This window comes from Chamaea fasciata, unplaced genomic scaffold, assembly GCF_029207755.1.
Source record: "Chamaea fasciata isolate MVZ Bird 193981 ecotype frontalis unplaced genomic scaffold, bChaFas1.0.hap1 SCAF_3, whole genome shotgun sequence".
Lineage (NCBI taxonomy): Eukaryota > Metazoa > Chordata > Aves > Passeriformes > Sylviidae > Chamaea > Chamaea fasciata.
Window position 1 is genome coordinate 56,552,259 of NW_027094088.1, and position 24,929 is coordinate 56,577,187.

General features: G+C 39.8%; 1 protein-coding gene across 2 annotated transcripts in view; it reads right to left on the reverse strand.

Moving 5' to 3' along the window:
• Positions 1-24,548, reverse strand: part of PLEKHG1 (pleckstrin homology and RhoGEF domain containing G1) — a 126,994-nt gene extending 102,446 nt beyond the window's left edge. Inside the window, exons 1-2 of one of the 2 annotated variants that reach the window (XM_066179092.1) lie at positions 24,360-24,548; positions 12,611-12,679 (exon numbers count right to left, since the gene is read on the reverse strand). The gene's annotated coding sequence lies outside the window, so the exon portion shown is untranslated. Of the gene's footprint in view, positions 1-12,610; positions 12,680-24,325 lie in introns of both variants that reach the window. The other variant, XM_066179091.1, reaches the window with a different exon arrangement.
• Between the last annotated feature and the right edge of the window lie 381 nt (positions 24,549-24,929).

The following is a 24,929-nucleotide window of genomic DNA, read 5'->3' on the forward strand; positions in this document are numbered from 1 at the left end:
ATCCCCACTATTCTTTCTGTGAAGAGCAAAATTTCTTAGTAAACGTTGATTTGCCAAATTCAGACCTCCACTAGCCCCTGACCAAAACACTACTTCCATTCAGAAAAAAAACACATGGGGAAAAATAACATGACTTATGAGTATTATACCTGGAAAGGTGATTTTCTTCAGCTGAATGTTTTTCTCCTTTCTACATTAGTCTAAGAGACATGGTTTGATCAATCAGTTGTTTATAAGTAATTCGTGACAACTGCATGGAGCTGAGCCATTGTGCACTTTGGTACTTCATTCACCTTCTCAGAAAATAAAATAAAAAACTTAGACTTATCTTTCAAACACAGAAACAAAGAAATAACAATTTTGTGTTAAAATAACATAAAATCCAGCTACAGCAATACTACTGACAACTCCAGAAGAACCCATTTTTAAGAAAACAGCTTTATATTTCATTGGTCATTTGATCTAGTACTGGAAACCAACAAAAATAAGGACAGGGTCTGAGGAATCTCTAAATAGGCTTGATTAAAGTAAATATTCAAAGGGATATTACTCAAGTCAGTACCAAGAGCTTCAGCCAGTTTCCAAAGCCTTTTGAATTCTCAGAGCTAAGCCCAGTGAATTCAGATGAAAGTTCCTTTTCTTCCACTTTTAAGGGAAGAAATAACTTATGCGAACTTTCTGCAAAACACCCTTCTGAGTTTAGTAACTGGGGAACAAACCTAAAGCACTTCAAGACACACAACTAACCATTTATAAATCTTAATGTTTCATTCAAATATTAAGTACTGATCTACTGAAACAACACAGAGGTATTCCAATAATGCTGTTTCAAGTTATGTAATACCATCCTTAGTACATAAAAATCCCAGCTCCTCCGTTCTTGCTGCCTAGCCCACATTTTGTCCTCTGAGGAACACAGGCACACAGAGTGCATACTAACAACACCAGGTTCCCATTGAACCCAGCAAGAGGCACAGCAGAGTGAGGAAACCACCTGGCCCTGCCTCACTCTGAGATTATGCCAGACTGTTCAATGGGGCTACAGGAAAAAAAAGAAAAAGTCCCTGTTGTATTTCAAACACACACAAAGAGTGTATATTACCACAAAAAGCAGGGAACAACTCTATCTGATCAGCAAATGAGTTTCTACAGTCCTCTGAGCCTTACTGCATTTAGGCAAGAGGAGTAGGGGGAAGGAGCATTTGCTCCCTTGAAGTTCAGTGACAATTACTCAATCTCCTTCTCATCCTGTCACTGTTCCCGCAGCCTGTGCAGTATTCCCGGAGACACCACCAAGCTGCTTTCACTTTTTCCCCAATGGTCACTGCTATGTGTTCACCCACCAGGGCATATCAATTTAACAAGTGCCAAGTCAGTTCCAAACTCTTCTATTTCCTCTTTCCCAGTTCCAAACTCCTCCATTTCTCTCTACAAAACAAACAATCCAGAAATTCACCTTGAAATAAACAACAGCAATTCTGCAGAGCAAACTTACCCAAACAAGGGAGTAAAGAAGTCTGCAGAGAAATGCTGACTGAGAAGATGTGCTCACACAAATAAAAAGTGACCCTTGATCTTCCCCACAGTGAAAACACTCACGGGATTTCTGGACCAACCTGCAGACTCTCTGATGCTGAATAAATGCTGAGGTCACATTGCAGGGTTTCATCATCAGGAAAATGAAGGCTACTCTTCAATTAATGCATTAGACATGCCCAAAAAGTGCTCCTGGGTGCAAAAGCAAGCTGGGACAGAATAACACATTTGTGGTAATGAATAACTCTAGTCTCCAAAACAGGGTGCATAAAAGCCATCACTCAAGAGTGATGACTGAACTGCACTAGGGACTGAGCCATGCCTGGAAGCTGTCTGTGGAGAAGGCCATCATTTCCCACACCACACCAGCAAACATGACCATCACAGACCACCTCCTTCCAGGCCTGGGAACACTCCTAGACCCATCTGAATTTTACACAGGTGCAACCTTACAGCTCTCCTCTCTCAGGCCACCTATGCTCATGAACCTTTGCCAACACATAGTTTTGAACAATTTTTTCTTAATTGAGTCTTATTACACACTTCAAAGATTTAAAGAACTCTGAATGGAGACAGAGACAGAAAAACACAGTTTGGCATAAAAAGCAGAACAGGGTGAGAAGAAAGAAAAAAAGACAGCCACACTCTCTGCAGAGGACAAAGTACAATTACATGCAATTAACTACTCTTCCCTTATGCATACACCATTGGCAGTGTCAGGGTTTGCTTCTGCCTTTCAGTCCCGACCTTTAAAACAGATCAGATACAAACCTTTCAAAAAAGGAGCATAATTTTCTGTCTCTGTACCTCCAGAAATCTTTCTCTGCAACTTCCAGCTCCTGTGTATCCAACAAATGGTGGATGCCTCCTTCCACTGTGTTAGAGCAAGAGATTTTTGCACAAGGAGAGTTCAGAGGCAGTCACCCAGCTCTCCTGGGTCATGGTCTCCTGGGTCTCCAAGAAAAGTCCTCTTTTGCCTATTCCATACACAAGTTTAAGTCTGGGCATCCCTGTGATATTACCAGGTTAATGCCGGCATGAAATGGAAAGCAGGTCCTTAATGGAAGGGAATGTTTTGTGGTTTGGGGTCTTTGGGTTTTCTTTTAAATCCAACTGTAATACATTTTATGCAAAAACTATTAAAGTTTGGGAAGAAGCTGCAATGAATATAAAACATATTTTATAAAACAAAGGCCAAATTTTTTTAAAACTGTTTAGTCATTTTAGCATCTACCCCAATTTGTGGAAAACAGGAACCCAGAACCAACACTACAGTTGCTTAACAAAAGCAACTATAGTGAACATTAAGGCAACTTCAAAACCTCAAAATTACCTGTTATTTTTGTCAGCTTTGAGTTTTTACACCTAAATGTAAGAAAAGTTTGATCTATTTTAAAACACATAAACTATGTGGTACTTCTTTCAAATTGTACTTACCAACAAACAGGCAAAAAAACCCCCCAAAGTCAAAACAAAACCAAAACAATCAAACAAACAAACAGAAATAAAACTACAAAACTAAGGAAGGAGGTTTGAACCATATAAACTCTAGATGGCTTGAATTACCATAACCTTTATAGTATGTCTAGATTTATTTTGTCTTTTTCCACAGTTAACTGTCAGGAAAATTTACACAGAAACTCAACTATTTGATTAATTAATTAGTTATTAAAGTTACTAGCTATAACAGATTACCTCTAACTACCAGCCTCAAATCTCTGAAGATTCAGCATATTTCCCTAAGAAAGTAAGAGAACTGCTCCACTTTTCAGAGACGTAATTACAAAAACATTTTCTTCTACCAATTCAAGCATGGATTAAAACTGAAATAGACAATAAAGTCCATTTCAACCACATATATGTTCTATGGGCTTTTTTGCAGTTTTGCTCTTTTCTCTGCCCTGCAAGAACTCCATCAAAGATCTACTTTAACTGATGCATCAGAGTGCTTACTTAGCTAAATTACAAGAAGATACCAAATGAAAAAAAAGATTTTCAACCTTTCAGCTGCCATGAAGGAAAAGAAGTCTATTAGGAAGAACATTTGAATGCTCTACAGATTCAGAACCTGAAGAAGCTGGCACGTGGCTCACTCAGTGCCTGATTATTGGGTAGTGTTTCATATTCCAGTTTTTCTCTGGGACACTGGTGCCTCCTCCAAGAAGGCTGAACTCCACCTGTTCCCAAGTGCAAACCTGCTACTATAGACTGCAAGAAAAATCTTATATCCAAACTAACACTTCATAGAGAGTATGAAACACACTTCGAAAATATTTCACCCAATTACACAACACCATGGGCACTGTAGTCTTCAAGATATCTACCACGAGCAGCATTTTTGGGAGTAGGGGTTTGCAATCCTAGATTAACATAGAAGAATCATGAAGGAAAAAATATTTACTTTTAGTGATAAAGATCAATGGCAGGAAGCATGATGCTATAGAAATATTAAGATGTTTGTATGATGCCTACTTATAAATAGATGTGTGTTTACATTATGCTTTCCACATACACAGAAAGAAGCATTCATTTTTCTACCAGTACTGCCAGTTCATTTTAAGGAAAATCCCCAGCTACTAATCTCATTTCCAGCAAGCATGCAAAGGCTTATGCCACTCATCTTGAAGACTAATATCCAAGAAATCAGGGAAGGAAATTACTTGTGCAGGGGAATTTCATGCCTCCCTCATTTATACAGTAATTTACCCTACAGAATTTACTCAAGTATCTTTATGTCTCATAAAGGTATGGGTAAGACAAAATATGATTTGAATATCTCAAGAAATCCACATCACTCTCAGTGCTGAAAGGCTGTGAAAGAGCTTAATGAGAATTTGTGTTTCAGGCAGTTAATTGCTACACCTTGGGAAGCAATTTAGGTACATGGAATGAGCAGCAACAGGGATGAAGAGCTGGGGACTCATAGTTTATCACATATGCACTGTTGCACCACAGGAGATTAAGCACAACAGCACTTGCGGGGGGCTCCTCCAGATCCCAGAGTAAAAAGCATTTGGGTTTTTTGTCTCTCATCTCTTCTGGCCTGTGGGGGAATTAAATCAAGCCATTCTCAGGCATGGAGAATAACAGTAAGCCTCAACCCCTGAAAAAGAGTCCTTTCTCTAAAGTAAAAACTACCTAAATGTTATAGTTTCATCCATCTTTTTTTTTCCTCATTCTATGCTTAGTCATAATACAGATATTAAAATTTGCCCAAGCATGTTACCACAGGCGTCACTGTGTCCCTTAAAGCCTGCTGGACATCAACAGCCCAGCAGATGGTCATTACTCCAAATTCCCCACCCGCCATCATCATTAATTCAGGAGCAAACTCATTTCAATGGGCTAGCCTCAATTCATAAAGAACTCATTGTCCTGACCAAATTAATAGCTTTACATCTTGCATTACCAGATGTGCCTCAGAGACACAGTAACATTTTATATTATAATGGGCTGTTTAAAGACCATTTCAATGTCATTTCACATAAATATTGCTGTACAAGGCAAGCATACAACTATGAACCTATTCCCAAAATAAACACAAAAACTCTGTATTTTTGGTTTAGATCCTAGACAGATTTGGCACAAGCATTGCTCAATTATCCTGCAACCCACTTGATCAAAAGCTGTCTACTCTGATAGCACAGTCTTTTGAAAGGCTTTATTTCACCCTGAAGATTAATAAACCCTCAACACTGGCACATCCAGTAAAGAGACAGGCACTTACAGTGCCTATTACATAAGCAACACATTTTAGACCAATCATAATAAAAATAACAACAACAAATCGGACAAATCAAATTCATAAGAATTTGGAGTACTCTTAACTTTACTGATAAGTCACCAGCAGATTTTGATACATGTCAAATGGGGAATGAAATGGAACAAAGGGAATCAATTGTCATAACTCGAGTCATGTCATCATGTCTGCCATTTGTCAGCAAGTTTGCATTAAAACAATGAAAGACTCTTTTCCATAGGAAGAATTTGCAAAAATGAACATCAGTAGACTGGAATCAACTAGGAAGCTATCCTTCCAACTTAATGGAAAAAAATAAAAAGTAGAATTTGGAAAATAGCCATGTTTCTTGTGAGAAAGAGGTAGAGATTACTGAAGGACTCTAATTCAAATAAAAATTATAATCAAAAATAGGGACAGAACTTTCCAGAGAGATAGTATTCACTTAAGTTACATTGTTACTTTTCCATGGAACTGAAACAGGTTTTCTTACAGTCCTATATCTAAAAAACTTCTCTTGGTGATAGTGTTGTTGAAAACTGCTTGTGTGAAATGCTCTGTTTACAATAAATTGTTGTTTTCCAACAATTCAACTGGCTTGACCTGTAAAATCATTTCTCAAGTGTAACATTTTATTAAGTCCAATGTCTTTCTTTAGTTAAAAGGCTGTATTGTGTATGTTAAAAGATATCCACTCACTCTCATACTGGCACAAAACAAGCAACATTTGTGTTCAAACCTGTGATGCATGGAGGGCATTTTGCCTAAGAAATCTATTTATACCTAGAAGAAACAAATATAACAACTATGATATTATGGTCTGTTCTATTCTACCTTGAAAACAGAATTAGAATCTGCATCTCCAATAAACCTTAACCTCTATTTGATCACAGTCAAAACATACAACTATCTTTACTAAGCAACTTTACACACATAAATTATGTAGTAAACAAATATAATCCAGGTGGATTTACCCTGCAAGTACAGTTTACAGCCACAGCTGAAGGAAAGGAGAAGGGCTGAAATGTCTGTGGTTTGACAAACGTAATTCTGGCAGTGGACAAGGGAGCAAGGGAGAAAAATAAACATTTTCTTATAAAAAGGAAAACAAAGAAAAAGGAAAGTCATAGTTATGTCTCTTATCAAATTCCATACTGGTATAATTTTTAATACAATAGAAACTAATGAATCAAGAACGTAAGATCCTTTGATGTACTGCACTTCTGTGACTGAAGCTAATTATGCAAAGGTTGGGGCTTTTTTCATGTATTAAATATTTTTTCAAATTCCTACATAACATAACTAATAAAAATATTTACTTTTACAAAGGGTCAAGTGGACAGAACATAATTCTCCCATAAGGAAACCAGATGTTCAGTTTCTTCAAAGTGATGTCTGTGCTGATAAAAGCAGTAGCTAATCTTTCTTTTAGAAGTTGAAGGTCTTGTTGAAGTTTCTTTTACTGAAGAGCTATGTATCAAGCTTTAATGAATATCTGCCTCCATGGCAGAAACATTTTTAATTTTTAGTAGGATTTTGGCTTGTGTGTATAGTCATCAATGCATATATACTCAAAGAGCTGTCGGAAAATTTTGTAAAATAATTTATAGTCAGGCTCTAAGTCAGGTATTGCATCTTAAACTCATGATGAAAGAAGTCACATCTGTTCCCAAAGCCAAGATTCCATAATAAAAATATCTTAGCAAACTCCTATATAGCAATTTGAATACATTAAGCCCCACAAATATTCAAGTGTTTCTCACAAGTAATTCAAGTGGTGCAGCATAACCTATCAATGTAGTTCTTAGAATAGTAAAAAGCGCAAAATAACAATATACTATGTTTATTAATAACACACTCTTTATAAAGCTCAATTTATTAAGAGATCCATAAAATGGAAGTTACAAAAACTTGAATAAATAAATTTTGAATGATTCTGTGGGTTTTTCCCATACTACTTGGCTTTTGCCATGACTAGTATTTAGCTACACCTTAATGCTTGCCAAGAGATGCAAGATAATTCTGAAATCCTATGAGGATAGGCTAAATGTTTAAAATGCTTCAGAGACATGAACAGGGTCTCTGTATTTCACTGAGAAAGCTAAAGGATTACTTGGTCACTTAAATTACTCTTAGATAAGTCTTTGGGGGAAAAAACTCAGCTTTATCACAGGTAGAAGGAAACTCCACCCAATTTAAATTTAAATTTGGGGTTATGTCACCTCCTTTTTCATCTTCTTAATTTTGTTCTGACGAAGGACTGACAAAAGGTTAACCTGGGACATTAACTGCAGCATGATTCACTTATGGTATCACAAATTTTGTGTTCAGCCATGTTGGTGTGCACCTACAACAAAGAATGTTCTTGCTCACTTTTCCCATCACTAATGGCCAGGTGCATCTGTTATTTGAAAAACATGCTTAGCTTAAGGAAGGCTGTAAGCTTCCAGATGAACAGCATCCTAAGGACAGAAAGTTGTACATCTCAACATACCCTTTGTTAAGGGGTCTTCTCCTAAGAGGACAGGGACAGAGCAGCTCTTGGGATTGCAAGTGACAAGAAAGGGCTGAAAAAACCCCAGTTTTATCCCATACGCATCAAAAACCCCCAAGGAAGTGGGCAGCACTACCCAGTCCACTGACTTTAGTTAATCAGCTGCATCCAAGCCCAACATAAATTCTCTTAGTTTAAGTACCAATGCGTTTAGTTTGTGCAAAAGCAGAGTACTGGCACCTTACTTACAAGAAATGGTTCAATTAAACAGGATGAAAGACAGGGATGGAACAAAGAGCAACTAAGTAAGTGATAAGGATTGAGACTTACAGAACTCTTTCAATTAATGGTTTTTCAAGCACTTTGCATGGCAAGAGAGAACAAAATGGTCAAGACATACTCAGGGTTTGCACAAAGTGTATGCCACTTTCACATCTTTATAATAAAAGAGTTGAAAAGAAAAAGTTGTGGAAAAATTATGGCTGATGTGATAGAAGGAACAAGCTGTGGTACACTCTGGTACCATAACCTACTTCACCCAGCCACTCTACTGGCTTCCTTCAATCATTCCTCCAGACATTTGTCTTCCCCAGCATCAAGTCCCATTCTTCTCTCAAGCTAGACACTTACCAATAGTTCACCATTCATCTGTCCCCAGAATTTCTTCCCCTGCCATCTTTAAAGCCAAGTAAGGAGCTCCACACGTGGCCAACCTCCTCTCTGGGAGAGTAGGAGCACACTACAGAGCTCTCCAGTTTGTTCCTCAGCACTTCTGAGAGCTATGCTGCCACACATCAAGCAGTAGATGCTCAAGCAGGAGCTGGACAATGGTATCACAGACTTAGAAATGACACCTTAGAAATTGTAGTGAAAGCTGCGTGAACATTTCAGCTTCTGAATCCTTGGTATAAATGCTATCGTATTCCTCCCCTTCCCCAAAGGACACCACTTCCAGCTTTAATTTGGAGTATTAAATCTACAATGCAGTCAACTATGAAGACAGGACTCAAAAACAACCAATACACAGCACATCCCTGAAGATTCTGTGAGACTGTACATGTGTGTGCCCATGTGTAAAATACATTTATTTGAAAAGCAAGTTATTTTATTCCAGTGTGCAATTTGTTTGTCTGCTCTGGCTACACTTGTGAGAAAGGAACAATACTGTCACCTGTACTCTATTAACTAGTCCTGAACAGGACAAAAAACCAACCAACCAAAAAAAAAAAAAATAGTCTTCAAGACAGTTTCACTGCTGTACAGGATGCTCACCAGAAAACAACAGATGTGCTATAATCACTACTGCCCATTCATTTCCTTTTTGCCAGAAAGAAAGCAGCAGTCATCAATTAAGAACCTATCTACAGGATACAAAAGGAAGTCTACACTTCTCCTTGGTCATTTGACTGCAACAATAGGACATGGCAGCGGGAAAGGACTGGCCACTCTGAGCAAGTGTGGCGGGGGGGAAAGCACATAGGCACGAGTGAGCTTGTTTCTTTGGATTTTTTAAAAAATAAATACAAGAATTTTTGTTCAACACTTTAATATACTAATGTTTAAAAAATAAATCGCTTTGTCTATAAATGACACAAAATCCTAATTACATTATTTCTGAATTTTTTTAGACAATTCATTTACTCCTTTTCACAGTAGAAAATCCCAAACATGGGAACTGACAAGAGAATTAAGCAGCTACCATCTGGAGAAACTGTTTTATCAATTAACAAAGCCTTTTCTGAAACAGTTAACACAACTTTTTATAGAAATATTAGTCTAAATGTACTAGGTACATGGAATTTGAATACGTCACTGGCATAAATTATTTGAATTAATATTTTTAAGAAGTCTAGTCAGATCCGTGGATCCTTCCGTTAAAGATTACGTTTGCTGGTCAGCTTCATCACTCTGAAATAGAATGACAGCTTTCATAAAACTGCCAACAACAGAAAACCCAAGAGATGGGCTTTATATTATGTCTGTTCCACAACTGTAGTCAGCCACAAAGGGTTTGCAGGAAACTTATTAAAAATGTTAGCCTTAATTAAGGTATTAGGCCCTAATCTAGCATGCTAAATTAAACCCCGGATATTCCCATGGACACTAATGCAACTGCTCTAAGAGCTTGGTAGGAACTTCCCACAATAGGAAAGCTTTTACAGGCCTTCACATTGCAACTGAAGCCTTATTTTTGTTCTGTACCTCTGCTTCATTGCATACCAAAAATAGACCCAACTTACAGAAAAGTTCATACGTGGGCATAGAATCATTCCTCTCCACCCCCACACAGATTTGCAAGCCCTCACACCACCAAAGGCATGACCTAAACAAAGCATTCAGTGATGCACAGATGCTCCAGGATTTTTTTTTATGTATTGACTTGTAGCGGAAACACACTGCATATTAAAACTCACATGGAGTTGTCAGAATAAAGTATATTGTTTTAATGTTTCCTTCTCTGCTACAACATGTTATGATTTAATAGATGCTGAACCCCATTTTAATCCTCCTAAAGATATTCTAACCACCAACTTACTGAAACAATTAAAAACAAACAGCATTGTTATATAAGTCAAATGGATAACAGCAAAATAGAAACAAATTTCAGAGAATATTTCCCCCTCCAACCCTGAAGTTTTTCAGAACAAAAATATTCTTAGAAGTTCCAGATTTAAGCCTGAAATGTAAAGCACATTTGGCAAAGTTACCATTGTTTATTTGGTTAAGATTCAACATTCGTCCCTCAAAGCCGTATCTGCCTAAACCATTAAGCTCTTCTTTTACAGACAGAACACAGCCCTCATATTTTGTGTTTCTTCCTTTTTCCCACGAAATTAATTCCTTACTATATGCACTTCATCTAGCCCTTGAATGCCTTATCGCCTCAGTTGATACATTTCCACACACTCCTGTTTTGTTGACACAACAATTTTTCTAAGCACTTCACAGTGAATGCTTGTCTGCCAGGGATCCCAAAGAGTCTTAGGAAATCCTTCGCATCTTAGGCCACAGGCACAATTCATGTTATCTCCGCTTTCAGAAAAGAGGTTATTTGAGTCTGATGGTCTGGTTAGCATTTCTGTTCATCATGAAAACAAAATAAAACCACCCCAACTCAAAACCAAGGCCAAGCAGCACACTTGAAATGAAATGGAAATCAGGGAAGGGGGAGAGTTTGTACAAATAATTCACTCTAAGGTCACTAGGCAAATACTTTGCGTGCATTTGGATATGCACAAACTTCAAGCTAAATAAATAAAATTATTTCCTGTGTGGAAGAGGGGAATGTACAGGCCCTCCATACTTGTGGATGAAAAAACATGCTAGTAATTAACTATCAGCAAATAACACAGAGAATCAGTGTACTGAATTTAGGTCATGCCAATTATTTTTCTCTAATGCATGTTAAAACATGCAACCTTATTCAAATTTTGCTATTTTTGGAAAACACTGAAGAGGAATTTCTGGTCTTTCCTCTTGCTGCCTCCACAAAATGTTTTTCTACTTACAGAGACTGCTCTCCCTTGGACCCAAAGGAAAGTAAGATGTCACTAATGTTTGTCAGATGTCAGCCCCAAACTAAAAGTATGTAGTCCCATAAGTATCTCTCTCTCTATTACAGTTATGCAATCTCAAAGCATTGGAGTCAAAATAAAGTTGCCATTCTCCTAGAATTTCATAAACATTTGAACACAATTGGATTATAAATACATACTACAAAATTGTATTACATGCCCCACTACCAGTAGGGAAAAAGAATAAACATAATTAATTAGTGGTCTAATACAGCATATTTGTATCCACTCTGCAGGTCACAGAAGCCAGACTGGCAATGTACATAACGCACTTTTTTGGGGTTTTTTTTTGTGGGGGAGGGGTTTTGGGGTGGTTTCTTGGCTTTTTTTGGTTTTTGTTGTTTTTTTAAATTATAAACTTATCTATGCTACAGTGGTTTCAACATTAGCACTGGAAGAAGTGAACCAGACTACCTATAAGGCATCAAAACAGCAGTGTCTGAGTTCTAAGCCACTGAACATCTGCTTTTTTCAAAGAGAAGAAAAGATTTTTTTAGGTTGGCACCAGGAATCTTTGTTGTTGGAGAGGAAGAGAAAGGGATCCTGCCTAAAGCTCTCTTATTTAATGTTTTCTGTAGAGTCTCCTTCCAGCCCTGTTGTGAAGTTTTCTGGAATGTCAATTTGTTTCAGATAATCAAATGAGTGAAATCAGTTATTACAATCAGGTTACATTTCCATGGCATGTAAAACTGCTTTTTATACATTCCCAATTCCCTAGATGCTCCAAGACTTCCAGGCAGTGAGATTATATAAACAAAATTAAATCACTAAAAAATAAACTAAAATGACATAGATTAACATAGCAAATCTCAGGAGAACAAAGTTGTCCTGGACCTCCCCCTCCCCATATGGAGACCATTGTTTCTCCATGCAAGTGGCACTTTTACTTCCAAAGGGAGAGAATCAAGCAATCAAACAGAATTTCAGCTACAGATCTTTAGCAAAACCTCAGTTTCAGAAAAAAAGGGCTAGAACTGAACAGTTAACCTCCCCTAACTGCTTAGGTGCCCTCCCCAAATTTGATTTAATTAGCATAAAACCCCACTAGTGTGCATGTGAGGAACACCCTCTCCCTTGGCTAACCCACACGCCAGGCCCGTTCAGCACAGTGACCTACTGTGCACTTGCATACTAAGCAGCCTCATGGTTAACCTGAGGCATGGTAATCCTCTCAGAGGCACACCAAACATCACCTCACATTTAAAATAAAGTTAAAAGACAAAAGTCAAAATAACATTTTAAAAAGTTACCTGCTAGAGCACTCACCAAATATATCAGTGTTAGATTGGGCAAAATGGAGTCACTTTTCCTCTTCTCTGTTGAATCTCTGGCATTCTGCAGAAAGGAAGGTGGAAATTACGGAATTAGAGAAAGGATAAAAGGGAGCTCAGCTGCACAGCTCAGAGGGGGTCTAGGCACACCTCGGTTTATTCCCCCTAAGTCACGCTCACTGTACATACACCTTCTGTTCTGTCCTAAAGAGCAGCTGAATAAAACATAGCAAGGGCTGAATCCAGTTCAGACAAGCTAAGGAGTCAGATTTTGAATAGGAATTAGACACTAATGTGATTCTGAAAATCCCATTAAGAGCCTTTACCACCTCTGCCTACCTACATTTCTTTAAAATCTAGATCAGACAGCTTGCCTATGGTCATGCTGTATGCCTGTGCTGAAGCAAGGAATTATTGCTGGGTTCCCAAGCTCTAAACCCCAAGAGCTTCAGGCCACACTCTTTTCTGCAAATTGTTAGAGCCGATTTTCATCTGTAATGCCTGGAAACCTCTATCCAGATGAACCCCCACTTCCCTGGTAAGCAACATGAGTGGCCTATAAAGTACAACATAGGTCACTGTGATCTGCCAGGTACCTCCATCAAACCTAGATGTTTTAACAAGGTCAACAAAGCATGATAAATATCTGAACAAAAATAATTTTTCTCCTACCACTTCACAAAATCCAGTCATTTAGGTAGAACTGCGGCGCAGCTTTTTCTTGCAAAATTTATTAGCCTGCCTTGAAGCCTCCCAAATGAAGGATTTTTGGTTTAACAAGGGAAAGAACTTATTCCCTCTGTTAAACTTGTAAACCCTCCCAGCCTCAGCAGAATATCAACTGGAACTGAACAAGGATACCTTTTTTTATTATTTTCATTTCTTTAAGACATCGCTTTATGTTTCCCTTTTCTAGAATATCCAACATTAATTCACCTCTCCTTCTGTGCTATTTCTGTGCCACAGACTGGGCCAAAGGTGACGGTGAAGAATCCACAGAAACTGAACATCAAATGTTCCTGTTCTGAACTTTCAAGAAACTATTTAATATCTTTCTTTTTTTTATATCATCATAAGGCCTGTTTATATACTTGAAGTGGAAACTGCACATTCAGCTGCAATTGATTTCCTGTATGGCAAAATACCTCAGGCATTCAGCTGGCTGGGAACACTACAGAGGCCTCTTACCATCACCAGTTTTTTGAGACCAGGAAGCTCTGCCCAACGCTTGTTCTTATGCCAGAATAAATGAGAGTCCCTGCTCAATGTCCAAGTTAATTTAGTCTAGGTGAACCAAATCATAAACAGGCAAAAATTTGCATTTCAAAAAACCCATTTAAAAAATATTGGTCTACTTTCAACTTCAACTGTAATGCCATCAATTCAAATCTTGCTAATGGGGCATAATGCTCATCTACAGATGTCTGTTAAATACAAAAAACTATGCCATCTGAATTTTTCTTTTAATAGAATATCAATATATTTGCCTTCTCCATGCTATCTTTACAGCAATAAATTAACACTACAGGCAATTTCACAGACTAAAAGAGCATATTTTTTTTCTATTGGTATCACTGAGTGACAACTCCAGCAACAATTTTAATTACTTCACTTAGTTTTACCTTTTAATTACTGAAGACACAGAGTAGTCTCCACTAACATTTCTAGGAATCTGAAGAAGGAAATACAGTAGTGTCACCAAGTTCCTGTGATCAGACTGCACCAGCTGTAACATTCAAATGTCCAACCACCTGACTGTACTTCAGATTGTAAATTAAACAAAACAAAAATGCAAATTGACCTATAATTACCATCCTACTTCCCACTTACCATGGATGTTTCCCTAGCCTCAAATCCTCCAGAGTCAAAGGACTTAATTTCAACTGCTTGAGAACCCAGTTTCTTTAAGAACACTAGAAAAAACAGACTGGCAATACAACCACAACCGTTTAAATATACACACATTTGTGTGTGTATATACAATATACATTATATATAATTAAATGAAAATCAGGAACCTACATAACTCTGGAGAAGCCTAAACTTTTTACTGGGGCTCTCTTGTTTGACAGTAATTTCATCAATTACAGTTTCTTAGTTCTAGGGTAAAATGATTTGCCAAAAGTTGAGACATTCTCTAACCCACAGCAGATAAAATGGCCCTTCAAAACCGTTCAACTGATGATCTGAGAGAGGGTCTTACAGTCACATCCAAATTGACTAAAGTACAAGCTCTTGGATGCTACAGAATGTTCTATCAACCTTCTTTAACTTTTCCAAGAAGGTTTTCTACAGACTTCACTATCCTCATACTATATAACAGGACAATCTGTAAGGAAAATGAGCTTTTCATCTTGTGAATTTTTATTATCAATTCAGTGGTTTATTTCTCAACCATCAGTGTAAGAAAACTGAACACTTTTGTACTAGAAAAACTATAATGAAGATGTTGTATGTTTCTTTCAAGAAAGTGATTACCAAATATACTGTCATTTGTCATGTAACTTTATCTTTAGATGTTTGCATGATTTAAAATAGTCTTAGTCTATAAATATATCACAGTTATTAACAAAAAATTTTATTTCTTAATAACTTTTAGAAAATATGTAGGGTTAAAGCATCAAGAAAGTAGCAGCTGAAGTAGCAAAAGCACGAAAGAAACCTGCATTCAGATATTTAAACTGACCTGAACTATAATGTCTGGCTGTCCTTTGAAAAACACTTTGGAACTTGGAGTTCACACTACAATGTTAAATTAAAAGCCCAGAAGCTTGAAAACTATTTTTCAAAATAGTAAATGCAGTAAAAGTAAGGTGCTCCTTTCAGGTATACTCTACGTGGGAGGCAACCAAAATAATTTTCAGTAAGAGGATGGTTGCTTTACTTTTTCCCTTAGGATTCATTGAGATTATCTTCACCTCAGTTTCCCTAAAAAGTGTAAATGACGCATAACCCTTGTGTTCTACACACTCTCTCTGTGTGGTGAAAGCTAACGTTATCACTTCAGTCCAGTTAACGGGTTCCTTCAAATCATGGGGTCTGAGCTTTGAAATCTCTGCTTCTAAAGAATTTTCTTATCCAGTTTCAGCTAGGCTAAAAGACCACAGTAAGCCAGAGTCACCTAACCACATGGAATTGTGTTCCACTAACTTACAGGTGGGAATTTATTTCAATTTCAAGCAGGATATCAAGATATTCACTCCATTCACTGACATTCCTTCTCTCACCCAGTCCCCAACCACATCTCACATCCATACAACTCCATCCTTACAATTTGGATTATATTGTGTATTGGACATAATAAAATCGTGTCAACACATACTATAGCATTTTAAAACAAATACTCTCACCAAACAGTTCCACATACTGACCCTCTAAGAAAAGCTCAGAATAAAACCCTTTGTAGACGTTCACATGTGCGAGACAGCAAACCACTCTGCAAGTTTAATCACCAGTGAGGAGGACTGAAGTAAAAATTTATTTGACATGACTTTTACTGAGCTATGTGCCAGTTCCTAAGGCCCAACTTTTCTGGCTGAGGAATGCAGCTTGCTTTCACAGGAAGCCCACGTACTGTAGCACCTTCTCATGGCACAGCATAACCAATTAACAGACGGAAAATGTGCCACATCCCAAGCAAATGGATTTATTCCACATGCAATCAGCTGAGAGCTTTCCCAGACATACTAAGCTAATTTCATGGACTAAGTTCATGCAGTGCTCCTGGAGTTTCTTTCACTCTATCCATTCACAACAGTCAACAGCACAAAGGTGAGTTGCACGATGAAGCTGCCAGAGGAGTTTGCCAGAAGTTGCCAGAACTCCTCCAGACCATCCCCAGTATGACCTCAAACTGTCCCCAGGAAGAAGTCAGCATTGGGCAAGTATGGGCATAGACAAGTAACTGTGATCCAGATACCAGAACTAATGATCCCCGATATGACTCAGTATTTATAATTAACAAATAAAAGGAACCAACTCAGTACATTTTCCTGAAATCATCATAGGCATCACTGATCCTCTATTAAATACTGAAAGAACTCTTTGTGCAACACTGACATTGATTTAAAGAGCAAAAGGGAAAAAAACCCATAACATTTAGTGGGCAGACTCCTCATTGCTACAAGACAGCAGCAATGAAGAAGCACCCAGATGGCCCTAGCATCTAGACCCCTGTGGAAGGTCCAGTGAAAGAGACTCAGTGATCTTCAATGACAAAGGCTGATGACCAGCTCTTCTTCTGAAGAGAACAAATGAGATCATCGTGGTTTTGTTTTTTCAGAATTCTTCCTTGAAAAGCAGACACAGCTCCTATCCTACCCAAAAAGCATGCAGTGGTGTCTGGGAGAAAACCTTTTTCCTCCATAACCCACCTGTGCACATCACAGGTCCCAATCACACCAATGCTTCACCAAAACAGGGTAGAAAAAGTTGTCTATTCTCCTTGCTTTGACCTTGTGGGAGTCTGAGTCAGCACCTATTCTGTGCTTTGGATGAACAAACTGCTTTAAAGGGGCCTGAGGTGTGCAAGAGCCAAATCTGTCCTTGAGAACAGAGGTTGTTTATCAGCAGGATCCTCTGCTGCAGGGTTGCAGGAAGAACCTCTTCAGTGGCTCCTTTTGGATCCGCAGTGTGCACAGCAGCAGCAGGACCGACTAGCCCAAAGATGAAGAACACAAGGGACACTGTCAGCATGCACAGCCATAAGTGAGGATGCGCACCTGTGCTGGAAACAGGCCACACTGCCAAGGAGAGTGCTGCTGCAGGTGAAGTGGCAAAGTGCAAACGGCAACTGAGACCACCAGGATGAGTCAGCACACAGGAGATCAGCTATAAAATCTGCTCAGCACAGTTGGTGCCTTAGCAAACCACTCTGTCCTTCACACCAAGAGAAAAATGGGGTTTTCTGAATTGTCTGATCTGTATTTCCTGCTGGCAGGTTCTAAGAAAATGGAAAGCAATTCTTGAAGGGTAGGTCTGCAGAAAACCTGTCCTTTTCCCCTGAGAAATCTGCCTAGCACTGACATCTCCGATACCAATTCAGGAACCACATCATCTAAAGCAATGGAGGAGCACAAGCACGCCAAAATACTGTCCTATATATCAGAAAGAAACCTTGGAGATTAAATGGTCATTAATGCCCTCAGAAATTACTTACCTTCACTTAATAACAGATTGCAGTATTCTAGAGTCGCTTACCAAAACATCTACACTGCCTGATGCTTGGTACTGCAGGTAGAGTTTAAGAAAGTCAGCAGCTTTGCGCCAAAAATCTGGGAAAAGCTCAGAAGATTAAATGAGTTCAGTCTCAGGAGGAGATGCTGGAGGCCTTCTTCTCATACCATAAAGGCAGAAGAACCTTCACAGTACAACCAACCAGATAAGGCAAGGATTCTCAGAGGCTATATCCAGTGAGGAGTGGGCTAAGTGGTCCTGCCTGCCAGCAGGACACAGACAGCAACCTCTTCAAGGCAGGAGGAGCACAGAATGACCAAGATAAAGCAAATCAGAGATTTATGACTTCAGATTCATGAAGAGAACACGAGAGAGACCGACAATTACCGGAAAAGACTGACAGAAAGAAGATGTTACAAACCACATGCTGGTAAGAGTATGAGGGAAGGCAAACTATCTCTCCAAATTCAATAATGATTAAATAATGTTAAATATGTTAAATACAATAATGTTAAATACATCTTTTTCTACCATTCAAATAGGCTAAGACTCCAGATTCTTCATAGAAATTAGTGTTTCTACAAGCAACTGAACTCTGATGACATCACTCAGACACTAAGGTGTGACAGCTCTCTGAGCAACCTCACGAGGTATGTTATCAGGATAGTGAGAAGGAACTGGAAAGTAAACAGTGAGAAAGCTTCATAAGCACTTGAGTACGAAGCATGCTCATCTTGGCAGCACCAATACTGTTTGTAAGCCAAACAAATAAGTTTCTGCTATTAACTTGGTTTCAGTTTAAAACAATAAGTGGAAAGCTTTGTGCATTCCGAAGTGATAAAGATTACTGACGTGCAAATAAGTAGCTCTTCATCTCGCCTAGGTTGAAAATTATTTACAAAGAAGGAACTATCATTTTCCCCCCATATCAGACATCAAGGACACAAAGCACTATGTTACTTTATACTGATGTACCACAGATCAGCGGCAGCAGCAGAAAGCAAGTTGTTCTGCTGCTGCCTTTCTGGAATGTGTTGGGACCTCAGCTATGGATCCGGACTCACTGGGGTAGCCAATGCAAATACAGAAAAAGAAACAAAAAGAAAACTTCCAAACTGGACATTGATTCTGGTATGCAGAAATCACAATGAAGCTGCAGTAGACAGTGTATCTAATCTTAGGGAACATCCATGAGGGTAAACACTGGTAAATACTTTAACAAACCAGAGTTTACAGGGGTTAGGGAGGAAAACTTGCCTGTGTTTACAGATAACTTTGCATAACACAAGGGGAAGCATGGGAGAAAGTACAAGCACTAGAGCCTATGCACTAAATCTAGGAGCTGGAGACTCATTATGTGGGCTAATTAAAAGGCAGAAGCCGATGTTGAAGCCCACACCCAGGTGATTATGCAGGAAGATTTCAGCCATGCCTGTGAAAAAAACCTGGCTGTTATGCTGTCCCCAACACTGCTCCAAGTAACAACCCAAACAGACATCTCCTTCCCAAGCTAGGTACCAAGGTTTTATCTACAATGGCTGTGAGCAAGCAATAGGCAGGTGATTCAATCACTGTACCCATGACACTTTATCTCTGCTCTGTACTTCCAGTGAAAGGAAGCACACATCTTATCAGCAGAAAACAGTAGCTGAATGATAGTAATGCTTGGAGCGTGATCCTGAAACAGCTGAATGGATAAGAAGGTTCAAATATTTAAATGTTAACATTCATTAAGTTCGGTTTTAAAGCATCTGGGCAGGGCTCACATGCAAGTTTCTACAGAACGTATCTCATAGGAAGAGGCTTGGCACCACTTGCAGTCTGAAACTCAAAGCAGGGAAGCGAGACTTATAGGACTCAAAGTTAATTAGCACTGCTTCAGTCAAAAGTTTACATGGGAAACTGCTGTCAGCTCAATTTATACCTGTTCACTACACTTACAAAAAATACATGCAACCTCCACTAGCATAATCATCACGGTCCTGTAGAACATTAGGAAGCAGGACTAATGGAGCTCATGCTGAGGAAGGAAGGAAGGGAGAAAAGAATCAAGTCAAATGCATGAAGTCATTCTATCAGATAAATTTTCAAACTGTCACCTCGCTTTGTATTTTCACAGCAATGCTGTGCACTGTGATTAGTGAAAGCACGGGTAGTGACCACTCCCACAAGCAGGCGCTTCAGAAGGCACCCCAGTCAACAGATGACAGTGGGTTTAAGAGTTTGTAACATGGCTTAGGCAACAGCTTCTTTCAGGCCTCCTTGATAGGTATAAGTAGTTTCTCCCTCTATTTCCTTCCCCAGTCCTCCCTGACTAGGCCCCTTTCTTTTCCTGTATTTGTAATCAGGTTCATGGTTAAACCTATTTTAGGCCAAGTTCATACAAACTCGATCTTTGGTGAATCAGGCTAGACTAACTTATATGATACAACAACCATAACAAACAAACAAATAAACAAGTTTGTATCCTTAAAGTGATTTGGGAAACTTTAAATGCTAAGAGGTAGTTTATCACACACTGTTTTTGAAAATTAATGAATACCAACAGGCTATACTGATATCTTAGTTACTATTCAATCTGTTCACATTCATCTCTTGTATTCTTAGCCATGTATATAGAAAACTCCTGTACTTACAACTGTAACTGTTGCCACTGCACTAAGGTTGACTTTACTCTTCATTCCCTCTACTCCTGTTCCCAGGCCAGTTTTGTGGTTCCACCACTCACTGTGGTGTGTAAGGCTTTCCTAAAGCCAAGGGGAAATCCAGGTTCCACATCCTTTGCATTCCAAGTTTACAAGAATAATACTTTCTTCCATATTTTTTCTCATTGACCGTCCTACTAGCTAAAACTTTTTATGTGCGGTGACAGTAATGCAGGTTCTCAGAATTAACCATTCAGCAACAGTTCTGCAAGCCTTTCCGTCACTCCAGACTTTGCTGAGGGCTGCAAAATTCATTTCCCCCTCTTAATTCTACAGAAGCAGAATGTTGTTTAGAGTAAGTAGTCGTAAGAGACATCCTCACTGTCCCCACCACAAAAGATTCCAGCTTATTATAAGAGGATCACCATCTCTCCAAATGTCTTCAGAAGACATTATATTATTAACTTTCATTTTTTCATATTTTAGTATTCTATCTTCTATTGTACATTCTAGCTAAATATCTGTGCACTATATTTGGCTATTAAGAAATTTATGGCAAGGAACTTAAAGCCACAACTAATTTAGCATGTCAATAAAGCATGTTCCTTTGACACAGGAACCTTCCTTCTCAACATGACTGAATGCAAAAGGGAAAGCACATCAAATTAGTTCCTTTGTTCTAATTTATAACTGCCACAGCTTTATACATGTCTAATCTGAGAAACACTTCTAAGTGGAGCCTGTAAATGGCTCCTTTTGTCAGCCTGGATGTTCCCATTATTTCCTGACCCAGCACATCTGACCCTATGGAGCTGAGGTACATGACAGGGCCATGCTGCCACCCAGAAATGTGGTCTCTCTTCTTCATAACCCCATGCTCCCAAGATGAAGAGCTGCAGCTCTGGCTTGCCAAGTAGAAACTTAGTGGTGGCCAGCAATTGCTGAAATGGCAACCAAGCATGAAGAAAATTAATAAATAAATAAAAATGAATAGTTGAATGAATCTTTGGCATACTTCACCTAGTGTTTTAAGTATCTGTTAAAACACTGTTATTTTTGACTTCTTAAAAAAATTAAAGGATAAAATTAAAAAGCTCCATCTATTCTGTAGTATCCTTTCCTAAGAATTGCTTTGGTTTAGGATTGGTCTTTTTTAGTGACAATTTTGGAGATAACCCCTCTGTACAGAAACCTTTTTTCAATAGCAGTATCTCAGACTAATCTCTGGATCTACTCTTCAAAATTACTAACAGCAGATTTTATAACTGTGTTCCTGATTTCCTCATTTTTGGGTTGATCTCAAAAGTACTGACCAGAGCCTAAAAGCTGTACGGGTGATGCTACCACAAATCAAGGTAAAATGACAGAAGCCAACGTCAAGTTACAGTTCTATTAGGGTTCTCTGGTTAGAGAAACAGACCAGCTTTGCACTGCTGAGTTTGTATTCAAAGACAATAAAGCACTACTTCAAGTAAATGCCTTTGTCAGTTGCTACAGCCCTATGTGTAGCCGGGCTTTAAAAAGCCTTTCCTGAATGGGAGCCAAGAAATAACAAGCCTATGAAAGGCAGAGGACAACAGGTATACAGCAACCCAATCCAAACAGATGCACACAAGAAGGCTTTCAAACACACATACTACTCCAAATGGCTTCACAAAAATACTATCACCGGTGCCACACGAAAGACTGTGTCTGTGAAGGTTCAAACATACCAACGTACACAAGTAACAGTAGCAAAAAGTACACAAACTCACTACTTGCCATTTACAGTAAGCAGATATTTTCACTTTCCTTCTAGCTTTAACTTTTTAGGTCACATCAAAGGTTTAAAATAAAAAAAAAATAACAAAACTACAAAGGAACCCAAAACACAGCCCATAAAAAAACCTACCTAGACAAAAACACTCCACTTCCACACAGGCAGGTACCAAGTGTTCAGTTAGTTAGCTCCAAACCCTTTCTACCTTTTTCCATGGCCTCACAATCAAACACTCTACTTTCAAAGTATGCATCTAGACAGTTAATTTGTAGTCTCACATCCTGCCCAAGGAAGAACACATTAGCAGATGTCCTGAAGTGATGAGAGCTGCCAACAAACTAGGTTCAGTACTTCAAGATTTCCACTTAAAAATCAAGTCAATGCTGTCTTTGCAAGATGTTATCTAGTAAGACTATAAATTACAAACTGATTTAGCTACACACCTATTTTTTTCCCTTTCCCTTTTTTTGGAAAATCAAAAGTAAAACAACAAGAAAAATAACACCTTAACACCTAGTATTAGAGTCATAGCATGACTTTGCAGAGATGCACTCAGTTGTGTGGCCACAGGTAGACGTTGTTTGCTTAGGGCTCTCTAGGTTTGAGAGAAAGTGCCAGGATTCCCATAAATGAACACATTTAAAACTGAACCTTTTATCAGAGTGTTTTGCACCATTTCTAGTTTGCCAACTGAGAACACAGAGCAGAAGCAGAGTCCAAGTTTAATAGCTAAGCATCTGCATGGACCCGAGAACAATACCAATATTCATTAAGAGACCAATCTCAAACTGCCTTCTCATATTTTCAAGACAAGCACTCTATTAATACATTTCCTAACCTTAGCATAACTCTTATGTTTTCATCCCAAAGCACCCACACACACATTGGTGAAGAGTTCCCAAAATTATGACAACTACATGCCCCACACACACCAGGGGAAAAAAAAAACCCTAAAAATAAATCTCAAGGAAGCTATATATTGTGCCTTGCCAACCACAGTGAATTGTACAGCCAGGAGTTGCTACAGCCAGATTTAGCTTCACACAAGCTAACAGGATTCCTTTATAAATTTAGCTAGAGGCACGGGCAACAAACGCTTAGGGAAATTTGAACCGCGACTCTCCAGCAGCAAAGACTGCTCCCTCCAAGAATGAAGCAGTAGCAAAAGATGACTATTTAGTAGGCTCTAATTACACAGCTTTCAAAACACGTATAAGTCATCAGGTTCTCTAGGCAGAGTTATTAAACTGCAGAAGTACCAGCAAACACTGAAAGAAAAAAAGGAAGGCCACAGCTCTTTCTGTGTCTGCCAATTAATAATCAAAGAAGGAAAAAAGCCAACTAAAGAGAGACTGTATCAGAAACCAGCTGAACGTTCGTCTGTTTCAGGTCCTTTTCCCTCCTACTTGGAGCAGTGTGGCTTGCGAAGAAAGAAGGAAACGGGTGCCTCAGGTCTGTCAGTGCTATCTGAAGGATGAGATCTGAAGGGCTTCTTCAGCAAGAAGGAGTGGGACACACGACCCGCAAAGCAGGGAAAAGACGAGCGCAGGATATGGGGAAATGCATACAGGTCCTATAGGGCAGCTCTGCCCCACCGCCTCTCCAAAATCAAAGTTCCTGCTACTTAACAATAGATCAATCGTATTTTTAAACCTCTTTAGGCCATACTTATCACAATCCCATTAACTTTAAAACATTGGGGGTAAAAAAAAGAGAATGGGGTTTGGGGATTTGCTAAAGCATCCCCACAAAACCTGAGGCCCTACGGAATTTGACCGTATTTTAAAAGCAGTACCTCCTCCCTTGCCGAAGAAGCTCGACGAAACCCCCAGGCTCGGGCTGAGCCGGTGCAGCTGGGCCAGGCTACCTCGGGCTCCGGCGGAGCACAAAGCGCCGCGGCGGCCACGGTGGGAGCCCGGCGCACGGTGCCTGCGGCGGGCAGCGGTGGGGCGCGCACAAAGGCTGCGCTCACCGACCGCCCGCTCCCCTGCCAGCCCCCGCCGCGGCTCCGGGCGCTGCGGGACACCGGGGACCTCGCCGCCCGCCCGCCCCGCACCGAGCCCAGCCGGTCCGGGAGCCGCCGCCCCCTCCCCGGCGCGCCCCACCGAACAAAGCCCCCGGCAGCGCTCACCGCCAGCCTCTCGCCGGCTTCTGCCCTCGCCCACCGCTTTTCCTCCCGCTGAAAATCCAGGCGCAGGGGTGCGGGCCGGAGTGCGGGAGGTTACCCCGCTCCGCAGCCCATTCAGCGGCGCCGGCCGGGTGTCCCCCTGGCAGCGCCCGTGACCGCGCCCCGGCTCACTCCGTGCGCTGCAGCTCCGGGCAGCGGCTTAATCTCCAAACTTCCTCCTCCTCCTCCCGGCTGGGCAGAGGAGTCTGTGAAACTCCCCTCCTCCATACAGCTCCCGCAGCCCAGCCGCTGCCTCAGCCCCTCCCCGGGAGGCCTGGCCGGGCTCTGCGCTGGTGCTTGCTCTGCTCTCCTTTCTCTCCCTACTCCGCCGCCCCCAGCCCCCGGGGCTGGGAAAGGGGGGGAAGAGAGATTAACCACTCGGATTTGTCTCTGGCATGGAGCCAAAGAGAGCAGTCGGATTACAGCCCCGGGAAGAAGAAGGAATGAGAAGGGAATGGAGGAAAAGAAAAGAAAAGAAAAGAAAAGAAAAGAAAAGAAAAGAAAAGAAAAGAAAAGAAAAGAAAAGAAAAGAAAAGAAAAGAAAAGAAAAGAAAAGAAAAGAAAAGAA